The sequence below is a fragment of the Phoca vitulina genome, unplaced genomic scaffold (genome assembly GCF_004348235.1).
Source record: "Phoca vitulina isolate PV1807 unplaced genomic scaffold, GSC_HSeal_1.0 scaffold4, whole genome shotgun sequence".
In the NCBI taxonomy this organism is placed as follows: domain Eukaryota; kingdom Metazoa; phylum Chordata; class Mammalia; order Carnivora; family Phocidae; genus Phoca; species Phoca vitulina.
The window spans coordinates 16,847,234-16,860,950 of NW_022589707.1; the positions used below are offsets into that span (position 1 = coordinate 16,847,234).

Sequence of the window (13,717 nt, forward strand, 5' to 3'; positions counted from 1 at the left end):
GAAAGAAAGAAAGAAAGAAAGAAAGAAAGAAAGAAAGAAAGAAAGAAAGAAAGAAAAAGAAAGAAAGAAAGAAAGAAAGAAAGAAAGAAAGAAGAAAGAAAAAACTATACCAGTTTACACCCTTACATGTAAACGTATATTAATACTAAATGTCTACTATCTGACAATGTCTTGATGTATATTTAATGTGCAATTTCTGATGACTTTTGATGTTGAGCAGTTTTTCAGATTGGCTTATTGACCATTTGGGCTCCCACCATTCAAAGCGCCTGTTTGCATCATTTGTCATTTTTTTATTGTGTCTTTTTAAAAAATTGACTTGGAGGACATTTTAAGATACTCTAGATGCTAACTCATTGCTGCTTATTTGCATTGCAAAAAATTTCTCCAATCTGCGTTTTGTCTTTAACTGTGTTCATAGTATCTTTTGTTGTAGAAAAGTTCTTAATTTTAATGAGGTCAAATTTATCAATCGTTTTCTGTAATTGGGAGCTTTCGTGTCTTGTTTAAGATATCCGTCTCTTCCCAACCTGAAATCACAAAGATATTCTACTCTGTTTTCTTCTAAGAATTAAAGAAGTTTTGCTTTTCACATTGAAGTCTAATTTACAAAGAATTTTTGTCTGGTATCTATGATGACTGATTATCCAATTAAGATAATAATTTGTCCCAGCATCATTTATAAAATAGTCCTTCTTTTCCCAGCTAATGTAATGCAGCCTCCCTCATATATCAGGTTTCCAAATATGAGTGGGTTTATTTGCTGGACTCTAGTCTGTTTGCCTCCATGGGGCTACTTTTCTGTACCTGTGCTAATACCACACTGTCTTAATATGACTTTACAATAAATCTTCATATCTCATATGGAAAGTTCCCCCCTCCCCGTCCCCACCCCTCTTCACAATTATCTTAGCTTTCCCTTTTTTGGCAGGGGGGCTTTTCCATATTAATATTAGAATAAGCTTGTCAAGTTCCACAAAAAATTTCATAGGAATTTTCATTTGTACTGTATAGGATTTATAGATTAAATTCAGAAGAGCTGACACCTTTATGATAGTATCTTCCAACCCATGAATATTGCCCATGAACATTTAAAAATCTCCATTTATTCAGATCTTCTTTTTATGTTCTTCAATAATATTTTGTGATTTTTCTCCATAAAGGTCTCGCATATCTTTTGCTAGATTTATTCTTAAGTGCCTTAAATTTTATTGCAATTGTGAATGACGTTTTTTTCTGTTGTATTTTCTAATTGGTTATTACTTGTGCTATAGAAATATTATGCATTTTTTTATGTCAAATGCTTTCAGCAACTCTGCTGAGTTCTCTTTGTTAGTTCTCTATTTTTTTTTTTCTGGATATTTTCATGGTAAATGATTCCTAGGACTTTCACCTCTGGAAGTAGATGGTGGTGACCCTGACAAGTCTGGTCACCACCATCAGCTCTATCCTGCAGGAGTTTAAGTGAAATCTCCAGGAGACCACGTGAGCTGAAACCAAAATGTGACGTTCGGAGCATACAGCAGAGATAGGGTTGCCCTGAATGCACGCGTCCATGCTTGTAAGCGATGCAAGATAAGTTTTTGGTCAGCAGCCAGGATGACCTAAACTCAAACCCCTGTAATAACCTGGGACCCTCAAAGTTGGCTACGGTGACACCAGCCCTGTTTTGGTACACCCCTCGGTATCCAGCAAAAGAAAATGCAAACATTTTCCAGAGAAGTTCATTCTCAATTAGGGCCCAAAGATTTCCACAGATTAATATCTATCAATGTGAACTCATAGTAAAAAAAATCTCCAGGGGCGCCTGGCTGGCTCAGTCAGTGGAGAGTGTGACTCTTGATCTCGGGGTTGTGGGTTCGAGCCCCACCTTGGGGGTAGAGATTACTTAAAAATAAAATCTTAAAAAAATAAAACCTCCAAGGAAAGCAAATTCCCATGGGTGAGAGGCAGGAGAAACAACCAGCAAGAAGGTTAATTCCCTCAGGATATCAGATCCTGGAATCATTAGATAGAGGGATAGAGTAACCATGTAGGGAGTACAAAGAAATGAGGGACCGAATCACCGAAATGGGCCAGCAATGAAAGATTATCAAAACTGGGGGGAACTGACCAATACTGATACACTTTGAGAAACGAAAAATATAATTTTATTATTATTTTTTAAAGATTTTATTTATTTGTCAGAGAGAGAGAGAGAGCACAGCAAGGGGAATGGCAGGCAGAGGGAGAAGCAGATTCCCCTCTGAGCAAGGAGCCCCATGTGGAGCTGAATCCCAGGACCCTGGGATCATGACCTGAGCTGAAGGCAGACGCTTAACGACTGAGCCACCAGGCGCCCCAAAAATATAATTTTATTTTATTTTATTTATTTTTATTTTTAAAAAAGATTTTATTTATTTATTTGACAGAGACAGAGCGAGAGAGGGAACACAAGCAGGGGGAGTGGGAGAGGGAGAAGCAGGCTTCTCACGGACCGGGGAGCCCGATGCGGCTCGATCCCAGGACCCTGGGACCATGACCCCAGCCGAAGGCAGACGCCCAACAACTGAGCCACCCAGGTGCCCCACCAAAAATATGATTTAAAATAAAAAAATTCAGGGCTCACTAGCAGATTGGACCCAACTGAAGACTTAGTTGAAAGATTAATGAACTAGAAGATCAATATGAGGAATTACCGATAATTCAGTCCAGACAAGGACATGGAACCAAAAAAGAGGTTATGAGATATTATGAGATAATCTGGTATATGTTTGACAAAAGCCCAAGAGGAGAAAATAGAATAGAGAATTGAAGAGATTATAGCTGAGAATTTTCTTAAAATTGATGAAAGACATCAATCTTCATTTATTCCAAGCAGGATGCATTAAGAAGAAAAACCCATCCCCAGTGTGGTGGATAGAATATCCACAATTCTTAGACACTTCTCCCTTCAAAAGTGGAGCTTAATTCCCTGTCCCTTGAATGTGGGTTTGGTGTAATGACTTCTACATCTCTTCATTTTTCTTCTCTGTTTTCCATTTCTTTTTTTTCCTGTTTTTTTTTTTTTTTTTAGAGAGGGGAGGGGCAGAGGAGAGAGAATCTTAAGCAGGCTCCCCACCCAGCACAGAGCCTGACATGGGGCTGGATCTCACGATCCTGAGATCCTGACCTGAACAGAAATCCAGAGTCCGATGCTTAACCGGCTGAGCCACCCAGGCACCCCTCTATTTCCCATTTCTTTGTCCTTTCCTTCTTCTTTCTTGAGGATTTCCTCAATCTGACCTTCCAAGTCACTCTTCAGCCTGTAATTGCCCTGTGTCTTCTGGTATCTCAACTCTCATATATTTCATTTCTAATATTCTATTTTAACTATTACATTTTTCATACCCAGTGCTGTGTTTCTGCTTGGTTCTTTCTAATGTTTTCTTATTTTGTTTCATGTTACTAATATCTTGCTTTATCTTTCTATGCTCATGAGGCTAATTAGAAAATTTGGCCCATCTGTTCTAATATTTATGCTTCTGATGGAATCTGAAATCCAATATGTTGTTTTTCTTTTGAAATATTTGTGCTCCTCGGTGCTCATTTTCCCCTGGGGCTCTGGTTCCTCTGTCAGACAATGAGGACACCCAGACTTTTGTGTTTGTCCATCCGCATTAGCTCTGTGGGCAGGGGGGTGGGCAGATGAGGTTTTGGGCAGAGAGCCCCAGACATCAGAAAACCTCAGTGCTCACCCCTCAAAACAACTTCTTGTATCACACACACACATACACACGTGCGTGCGTACACACACACACACACACACACACACACACACACACACACCCCTCTCCCCAGGGATTAGGAGGTGATACTTTGGAGATCATAATTTACCAGCCCTGGGGCTGTGCAGAGTGAAGGCTGAGGAAGAGACTATCCAGGGACGATTAGTCTCTGTTCTCCTCAGCTGCTCGCAGATAGAGAGCTTCTATTTCACTCCTGCTGACCCCTGGACCAGAAGTCCTACTCACAGCAACAATGCACAGAACAGGTACTATTTCTCCCCAAGTGATGGCAGGGGACAAGCAAGAGAGCAACTCCAACAGTTCCCAGGGGTTCCTCAGAGACTTCTTGGTTTTCTCCCCATACAGTTTCTCTGGCATTGATCTCCGCAGAAGGAGCCAGAAGCTGTGCTTGTTCAGCATCTTGGTAAGAGATGGAGCTGCATCCTGTTCTCATTTCATGGATGCAAAACCTCCTTTGCCTCTGAGGGTATTTATGATAGCTCTATTATTTTTTTCTTCTGATTTCCCTGTGTCTGCTGGCTTGCTTTGTCATGTTTTTTTGGCCCCCGTCTTTCATGTTAAAGGCTTTCTTCAGATGCTGATGATCCTTGCTTGTGTGTTGATGACCAAGAGTCAGAAACACAAAGCTGTTTGGAAGCTCTGAGCCCGTGGGAGTATGGCAGGTGGTGGTGTCAACCCTGAGCCTCTTTGTAGCATCCTCTGTTGGACCATTTGGTGTTGGCCTCGTGTTGCCAACTTTTTAGGTCTTTCATCTTGGGAACCTAGTAGGGAAGAAGGCAAGGCAGTTTCTGCATTCATAAAGCATATATTAACTAAATTCCTTCTTTCTTGGATACAGTCTTCATACCCTTGTACCTGGTCTTCTCCATCCCAAAGGTCATCCCCCAGATTTCTGCCAGTGTGGAAGAGGGCATTGCTCAGCAATTGAAGTGGAGGGGGGGAGGGGGAGAGGCTGAGATCTAGGGTCCAACTGGTTTCTAGGCATCTTCCAACCACTTATCCCTGTGTACCCCCACCTGTCACACCCGGTCTCAGCAGTGTTGGAGCTGCCCGTTCCTGAGTCCGTTGAGGAAGCTAGGGGCTGAATGAGCTGGTGCCCCACCTAACCACCATCAATTTGTGGCACGGCCTTCTTGGACCTGTTGAGTCAGCAACTTCTTGTCCATCCTTGTTTTTTATTGTCTTTTTAGAGTTTAAGTTTCACCTTTTTTAAATCACAGAAACTTTCTTTTTAAAGTTAGCAGTTCATTGAATTTACTAACATATTTTATCAATGTCTGTGCCCTCCATTGGGTATTGCATGCCACATCTCCTTTTGGGTTCATTTCTCTTCTTGCTGAATTACTCTTTCTTGTGGAGAACATCCCGAGGGAGGTAAATTCTCTGTGTCTTTTTATGTCTGGAAATATCTTCATTTTGTCTTTGTTCCTGCATGACAATCTAGCTGCATTAAACTTAGGGCTTTAAACATACTACTCCATTGTCTTCTGGCAGATATTGTTGCTAATGGGAAGTCGGCTGAGAGTCTAATGGATGGGCCTCTAGATGTATTTTATCTTTTCTTTATAATAGCTGCTATGGTCTGAATGTTTGTGTCCCCCTAAAATTTGGATGTTGAAATTCCAACCCTTCAAGGTGATGGCATTTGGAAGTGGGGCCTTTGGGAGGCGCTTAAGTCATGAAGGTGGAGCCCTCGTGAATGGGATTAGTGCTCTTATATAAGAGACTCCAGAGGGATCCCTTGCCCCTTCCACTATGTGAGGATATGACAAGAAGTCTGAGACCCAGAAGAGCGCCTTCATCCTACCGCACTGGCATGTGATCTCAGACCTCCAACCCCAGAACTGTGAGAAAAAGCCTTCTGTCCTTTATAAACCAGCCAGGCTGTGGTACTGTGTATAGCAGCCTGAATGGACTAGGTCAATAGCGTCTCTGATTGTCTCATTATTCTCCATATTCTGCAGTTTAGTACCATGTGTCTAGGTGTACACTTATTTTTCTTGACCTTGCTTGGCATCTGGAGTGCACTGATCATCAAAGGATTCGTGTCCTCTTCAATCCAGGAAATTCTCAGCTTTATCTCTCCAAATGTCACTTCTCCCTTCTCATCTTCTGAGACGCCTATTTTCATATGTTGGAGGTTCTTTCAATCATTGATGAGTCTTAATTAGCCCTATTTGAATCTCTTCATCTCACTACTGCATTCTAGGTTATTTTGTACTTTCTTCAAATTCACTAATATACTCTTTGTTTCCATTGTGGAACATATCCTATTACATTTTTTAATGGCTGACTTTTTTTCTCATTTCCAAAAGTCTACCTCTTGGTTCATTTTCACCTATTTGAATGTCTTGTTCTTTTTGAAAAATTTTTATTTAAAGATTTATTATTTATTTTAGAGATTGAGCACAAGTGGTAGGGGCAGAGGGAGAGGGAGAGAATCTCAAGTAGACTCTGTGCTCAGCACGGAGCCCATTGAGGGGCTCAGTCTCACAACCCTGAGATCAGGACCTGAACAGAAACCAAGAGTTGGATGTCTAACTGACTGCAGCACCCAGGTGCCCCTTAAAATTTTTTTATTTAATAGAAGGTATTCTTTCAGCCTTCTCCTTGAGCCCCTAAACACATTTATTAAAAAATATTTGTCAACCTATTCTATAAAATTAATGCTGTGTACATGACTTTGTCTTCTGATTATAGATTTTGTTGTCTTTCTTAGCATTAGAATTCCTTGTATGTTTTATTAACAAAAAATGGATTCCTCTATGTTTTATAATTTTCAGTGGAAAGTTTCACTGGTTTGGGTTTTTTTCTCCTCTCTCTGGCATTTTTTGTTGTTGTAGTTTCTACTTGGCACCCCAGGGACCCCAGTCCAGAACTAAATCTTTTAATAAATCATTGCCCCTGCCTTTGTGGAATTTAAATATATATATATATATATTTTTTAAGATCCCCAATGCGGGGATCGAACTCATGATCACGATGGTGAGATCAAGACCTGAGCCAAGATCAAGAGTCAGACGCTCAACTGACTGAGCCACCAGGGCACCCCTGTGAAGTTTAAATATTAATGGGTAAGGATAGAAAATAAACAAATCTATAATATGATAGGTAGTACTAAGTGCTATGGAGAAACTAAAGCAGGTTAAGGGGACAAGGGTTGCATAGGTGGGGGTTCATTTGAGCAGCGACCAGGATGCTGCTAGGATTCAGGCTGAAGCCAGCCTGCGAGAGCGGTGTCCCTTTGAAGGAGCCTGGCTCAGCTCTCTGCCCCCACCCCCTCGTGCAGCCCTCTCCCACTGGTTGCTAAACCTGAATACCGATATTCAGCCTTCAGCTGAGAACCATGAGCACCTCGGAGTGCAGGGAGCAGAGAGCCGAGGACTCCGCAGAATTTACTTTATTAAAGTGAAGCAAGGAGTCAGCAGTGGAGCCTGGGTGAGATGAAGTGGGTGACAAGGGAGCAGCCCTCCCCAGGCGTGGGTCTCCTGCTGGGACCCTCTGTCGGCAGGGACCATGGGCGGCTGGCCAGGCTGGGACAGGACAGCCTACTGAGGAGCCGCAGGGCTGCGGGCTGTGATGCTGGCTTGTGGCAGGAGAAAGAGGGGAGAAGGAAGGGGTCCTTCTAGGACCTCGGGGGGCAGGGGGGACCAAAGAGCCTATGGGGGACAGCAGTGGCCAGCAGCTGTGAGAGTTTGGGCCCCCATCAGCTTCGGCCCAGGTGGTGCACAGCTCCCTAGTAAGCATGTACTGAGCCCAGCCCTGGGTGACTCAGCCACTGCCCTTGAAGGGCCTAGATCCGCTCACCATGAAATAGCCACCTCCCCTATTACAGAGAAGAGGCGCCCTGGTGGTCCCAGCTGAGGTTAGCCAAGATACGCAGTCCGGGCCTACCGGTAGAGGCCGCTTTTAGGCAAACAGGCTTGCGGCATGGAACGCAGAAAGGGGCCTGCAGCGACACCCTGGCTACATACAGACAGGCCCATCAGGAGACCCACCTCAGAATACCCACGGGCCCTAACTAACCAATGGGCTACTTACTGCGAGGCACAGTTACCAAAAAGGGAGAATTCCATATATCGCCAGACCTCCTCATCTTCCCCCTTTAAAAACAGCCCCCACCTGCAGGCTCGGGCGGAACAGCCGGCCCCCTCTGCTCCCCAGCACTGTACTCAATGCACTCCTCTCGCCTTCGTTCTGCCTCAGGTGCATCCTTTCACTGCCCGCCGCACCCACCGGCTTCCACCTGAGAGTCGCCCCGCATTTGGGGGCTGCCCTCCCATTGGACAGACACCACATTTAGACCCCACGCTAAGGACTTAACAGAAGGACTCATTTAATCCTCAGGCTACCCTTGTGGTAATGCCTTAAGTAATCCCATTTCTCAGTGTAACTGGGAGGAAAAAGACGGTTGGAAGATTCATATTAAAAAAGAAAAAACACGAACGCTCTGAATTGTGTAAGACTGATGAATCACAGACGTGTACCTCTGAAACAAATAATACATTATATGTTAAAAAAAAAAAAAAAGAAGATAGTAGGAAGAGAAAAATGAAGGGGGGGAATCGGAGGGGGAGATGAACCATGAGAGACTATGGACTCTGAGAAACAAACTGAGGGTTCTGGAGGGGAGGGGGGTGGAAGGATGGGTTAGCCTGGTGATGGGTATTAAAGAGGGCACTATTGAACGGAGCACTGGGTGTTATACGCAAACAATGAATCATGGAACACTACATCAAAAACTAATGATGTAATTAATGTATGGTGATTAACATAACATAGTAAGATTTAAAAAAAAAGATTTGCGTTAGAACTCCCCCCAAAAAAGAAAAAGAAAAAACAAGCTCAAATTAGAGTCATATGGCCCCCACAACAGCAAACCAAGACTTACAGTTTCAACCCATTCCAGGAATGTGACCTATTTTTTATGTAAACATGTATTTTTTATTAAGTAAACTTGACGCCAACGTGGGGCTCAGATTTGTGACCCTGATTTCAAGAGTCCTATGCTATACGGACTGAGCCAGCCAGGAGCAGAGGAATGCGATCTATTTTTTTTTTTTTTAAGATTTTATTTATTTATTTGACAGAAAGAGAGTATAAGCAGGGGGAGTGGGAGCAGACCGAAGGTGAGGGAGAAGCAGGCTCCCCGAGGAGCAGGGCGCCCCGTGCGTAGCTCCATCCCGGGACCCTGGGATCATGACCAGAGCTGAAGGCGCGGAGGAATGCGGTCAATCTGAAATTTTCAGATCAGCCCTAGTGAAGTCATTTGCATGATAAAAACCCTGCCCACCCCTTCTCCCCAAAAGGAAGTCCTGGCCTGAAACAGTCTACTTTTTCCAATACTTCTTACCCCCACCCTCCTTCCTATAAAAACGTTCATATGTACAGCTCCTCAGAGTACCTCTCTACTTGCTAGAGGAGATGTGGCCCTATTCAGGAATCGCTTTAAAAAGCCAATTAGATGTCCAGATTTACTTGTTTGGATTTTGTGTTTTAACACTAAGCGCCTGCAGGTAACACTAAATCCCCCAGCTGGGTAACAGGGACTTGGACTTGGGTCTACAGAACTACAAGCCCTGCTCAGCCACCACGACGGGGAGGGGCATCAGGGGGTGCTGGTTAGGGAGGCCTCCTGGAGAAGAAATGCCCAAGACGGGGAGGGTTGAGCAGCCTGAACAAGCCTGTGTCTGGGCAAGGGGGCCGGGGGGGCGGGGGGGGGGGGAACTAGCTCGAGGGAAGGAGTGTCCCTCCTGGGGTTTGAAGCAATTCGCCCTGCCCAGCTGCCATCTCACCTGCCCTCTGGCCCTGACCTGGTCCTTAACCTGAAACACTCCCTGTGAACTGGCCCAGGGTAAGGAAATTCCCTGGGGCTTGAGTCCCTCCCAGCTGTGCCTTTGAGAAGAGACAGGTAACCCAGAGCCGGTGGGACTACCGCTCCCACCACCCATCCCATCCCATCCCTCAGGCACTTCTTCTCCGGAGGGCATAAAGCTCTGAGCGAGCGTTGCTCTCTTCCAGAGGCTTCTTTTAATATGTAAATATCTGGGGAGGGAATAAGGTGGAATAGAAGTTAAACCTCGAATTTCTCAGTATAACTGAGCTTACAATGCATTTATTCAATCAACAAAAACTTGTTAGGGGTCTGCGGTGCTTCCCAAGTAAAGCCCGTCCCCCCGAGGGGCGTGGTTTGCTGGGGCCCCACCTGGTCGGGGAACCCCGCGGTCCAGGCGGTCCATCCGCAGCCCCGCGCCCGCCTAGACCGCAGGCGCTGAGCTCGCGCGCCCCCTCGTGGGGCCTCCAGCCACTGCGCGGTCCGGCCGGGCCCCAGCGACCCCGGAGTCGGCGGGAGGCTCACCCTGGGCAGGAGGACGGAGGGTCCCTCCAAAGCCAGGGGAGGAGCGGGGGCGAGGGCCTGGCCCGGTTCCACGATCCAGATGCCTCGCCCCCTCAGCCCATCCTGGACGCTGGTGGCAAACCCCTAGCTGCCTGCAAAAGGGCCCCTTCTTCCTCCTTCATGCCTGGCCCCCAGCTCACCCTTTCTGGGTTTTCATTTCATTTCCAGCAGAAAATGAGTGACTCAGGAACAATCCAGTCTGATCCAGACTAAGAAAATTCTCTTAGTCAAACTCCTTCAAGGTCTTCACCAATTTTCAGTAAGTCAGACTTGAAAATTGCACCGAGCTTCCAGTTCAAGGCGTCAGACACACTTCTCTCTGCCCCACGTGGGCTCCGTTAATATGATGAAATGCCGATGAAAGAAATCAAACAAGACCTAACTACTTGGGGAGACATACTGTGTTCACAGATTGGAAGACAACACGGTGAAGACGTCAGTTCTCAACAAATTGATCTATAGGTTTGTTGCCATTTCTATTAAAATCCCAGCAAGCTTTCTTGCAGAAATAGACAAGGTTATTCTAAAGTTTATATGGAAATGCACAAGCCCTCTAGGAGCTAAAATAATCTTGAAAAAGAAGAATAATACAGTGGGAGGAATCACCCTAGCTGATACTAAGGCTTAGTATATAGCTAAAGTAATCAATACTGTGTGGTATCGCCAAAGGGATAGACAGTACTGTGTGGTATCGCCAAAGGGAACAGAATAGAGAACCCCGAAATAGACCCAACGCAAAGATGGTGGACTGGTGTTTTACAGATGTACAATTACAATGAAGAAAGATTGCCTTTTCGACAAATGCTGGAGCAACTAGGTATGTATAGTCCAAGAAATGAACCTTGAGCTAGGTCTCACACCTTATACCAAAAGTAATTCAAAATGAATCACATAGGTAATTGTAACATGTAAAAACTATACAACTTTTAGGAGAAATGTAGGAGATAACCTTCAGGATCTAGGGCTAAGCCAAAAGTTCTTCTACTTGGCACCAAAAGGAGGATCCAGAAAAGGAACAACTGACACACTGGATTTCATCAACACTGAAAACTGTAGTTCAGAGAGAGACCCATTTGAAAGGATGAAGACAAGCTACGGATTGAGAGAAAAGAGCTGCAAATCATAAATCTGACCCTCAAAGGGGGCTCGCTAACTCCTGGCATTCCTTCTTCATTTTCCTGTTTGATTCACTCTCCTCAAATCTCGAGCTCTTCCTCACCTTCTGCTGATGGCTGCCCTTGCTTCATGTCTCACTGAGAACGCATGATCACTTGGGAGAGGGCTCCCACGTTCCCACGTTCCCACCACAGCAGCTGCCTCCCACACTCTGCCTTCTCCCCGGGAGGGGACACAGAGATGGGCAGCCCTTCCCTTTGGCTCATAATATTCCAGCCCTTCTGCCAACTCAGACACTTTCCTCTGCAATTATCCCCTCTCTCTTCCATTGTACATCAAAATGTTCTCTCTATTGGAGCCTTCCTATTAGCATACAAATATGCCATAATAACAGTAATTTTTAAAGAAAAAAAAATACTCCCTTGACCTCATATCCCACCTCCAGGCATGAGCTCATTTCTCTGATATCTTCTGCCTCAAAACTCAAAAGATCCATCTACATGGTGGCTGTCTTCACTTACTTGTTCAGTGTTTATTTTTATTATGAAAAAGGTTTTATTGTAAATAAATATTCACCAAAGTGAGAGAATGGTACAAGAAAATCCCATATACCCGTTACAAGTTGCCTTGTATCCCCCCCATTCATATGTTGAGGTCCTAACCCCCAGTACTTCAGAATGTGGCCATATTTGGAGAGGTACTTTTAAAGAGGTAATTAAGGTAAAATGAAGTCATATGGGTGGTCTCTAATTCGATCGGATTAGTGTCCTCAGAAGGAGAGGAGACTGGGGCACAAACACCTCAGACCAAGGGATGACTGTGTGAGGGCCTGCGAGAGGTGGCATCTACAAGCCCAGGGGAGGGGTCTCAGAAGAACCAAACCTTGATCTTGGACTTCTAGCCTCCACAACTGTGAGAAAATAGATTTCTGTTGTTTAAGGCTGTGGTATTTTGCTATGGCAGCCCGGGCTGTCTAATATAATACCCATCACCCAGATTCAATAATTATCAAAAGTTTTTCTCGGCTTGATTATTCTATCCCCTTTTTCTGAAGTATTTTATTTTTAAGAAGATTTTATTTTTAAGTAATCTCTAGACCCAATGTAGGGCTTGAATTTACAAGCCCGAGATCAAGAGTCACATGTTCTACTGACTGAGCCAGCCGGGCACCCCCTTTTCTGAAGTATTTTAAAGCCAACCCCAGAGCTCATGTTATTTTGCTCCCATGGGCTTGAATGTGCGTCTGGGGGAGGAAAGCACATTTCCTTACAAAATCCCAATGGCTTTTTCACACTTAGAATATTAGCAAGAACTACTTAGTAATATCTAATAGTCCTTATTCATATTTCCTGGATTGCCTTTAAAATGTCTTTTCAGAGCCACCTGGCTGGTTCAGTTGGTGGTATGTGCAACTCTGGATCTCAGGGTTGTGAGTTTGAGCCTCATGTTGGGTGTAGAGAATACTTAAAAATAAAATCTTTTTATAAATAAATAAATAAATAAATATTTATTAAATAAAATGTGTCTTTAGAGCTGTTCTGTTGGAATCAAGATCCACACTGGTTTATTGTGTCTCTTATATCCCTTTTGTCTAGATTAGACATCCCTGAATCCTGCCCTTTTTCATCTGACGGACATACTGAGAAAACCTAGTCAGTTGTGCCATACAACAGCCTACTTTCTTGATTTGTCTGCTGGCTTTCTCATCCGTGTATTCTTTCGTGTGTCTTTGTTGTTTTCTTTTTCCTTTTGTTTTCAAATATTTCAAACATAAAAACTGTAAGAACAGTATAATAAACTTTCTTTTTCTCGAAATATTTGCATATAAGTTGCTGACCTGATGCCCCACCACCCAAGAATACTGTATCTAACCCAAGAATACTTCAGTGGGCATTTCCTACAAACAAGGACATTCTCCTACACCCACCGGCAAAATGAAGAAATTAACATGGATACATCGCTGCCACCCAATTTGCACATTTCATTCAAGTTTCACTGATTGTCTCAAGAATGTCTTTTCTATCAAAAGGATCTAATCCACAATCACGTGTGTCCCTTAGTTGTCATGTCTCCTTCAGTCTAGAATAGTTCCTTGGCAGGACCTTGACAGTTTTGAAGATGATAGCCCAGTGTTTTTGTACTGTGTACTTCCATTTGGATTTGTTGGGTATTTCTTCATGATTAGATTCAGGTTATACTTCTTTGGCAGGAGTTATCTCAGAAGTGGTTTTCCTTGTCATTGAGTCCTGGCGGGTGGTACATGATTTAAATTTGTCCCATTACTGATGATGTTAACACTGATGAGCTGACTGAGGTGTTGACTGCCAGGTTTCTCCACTGAAAGCTATTCTTTTCCCCTTGGTAATCAATAAGTATTTTGAAGCTCTGTAATAGCCTCTTCAAACTTTCACTCACAAGTGTTAGCATCCATTGATAT

General features: G+C 44.0%; 1 long non-coding RNA gene across 1 annotated transcript in view; it reads left to right on the top strand.

The window, feature by feature from the left end:
- Window positions 1–12,366, top strand: part of LOC116630803 — a 39,292-nt gene extending 26,926 nt beyond the window's left edge. The window contains exon 3 of the long non-coding RNA XR_004299018.1: window positions 10,333–12,366. This is a non-coding gene — a long non-coding RNA (uncharacterized LOC116630803). The remainder of the gene's footprint in view (window positions 1–10,332) is intronic.
- The last annotated feature ends 1,351 nt before the right edge of the window (window positions 12,367–13,717 follow it).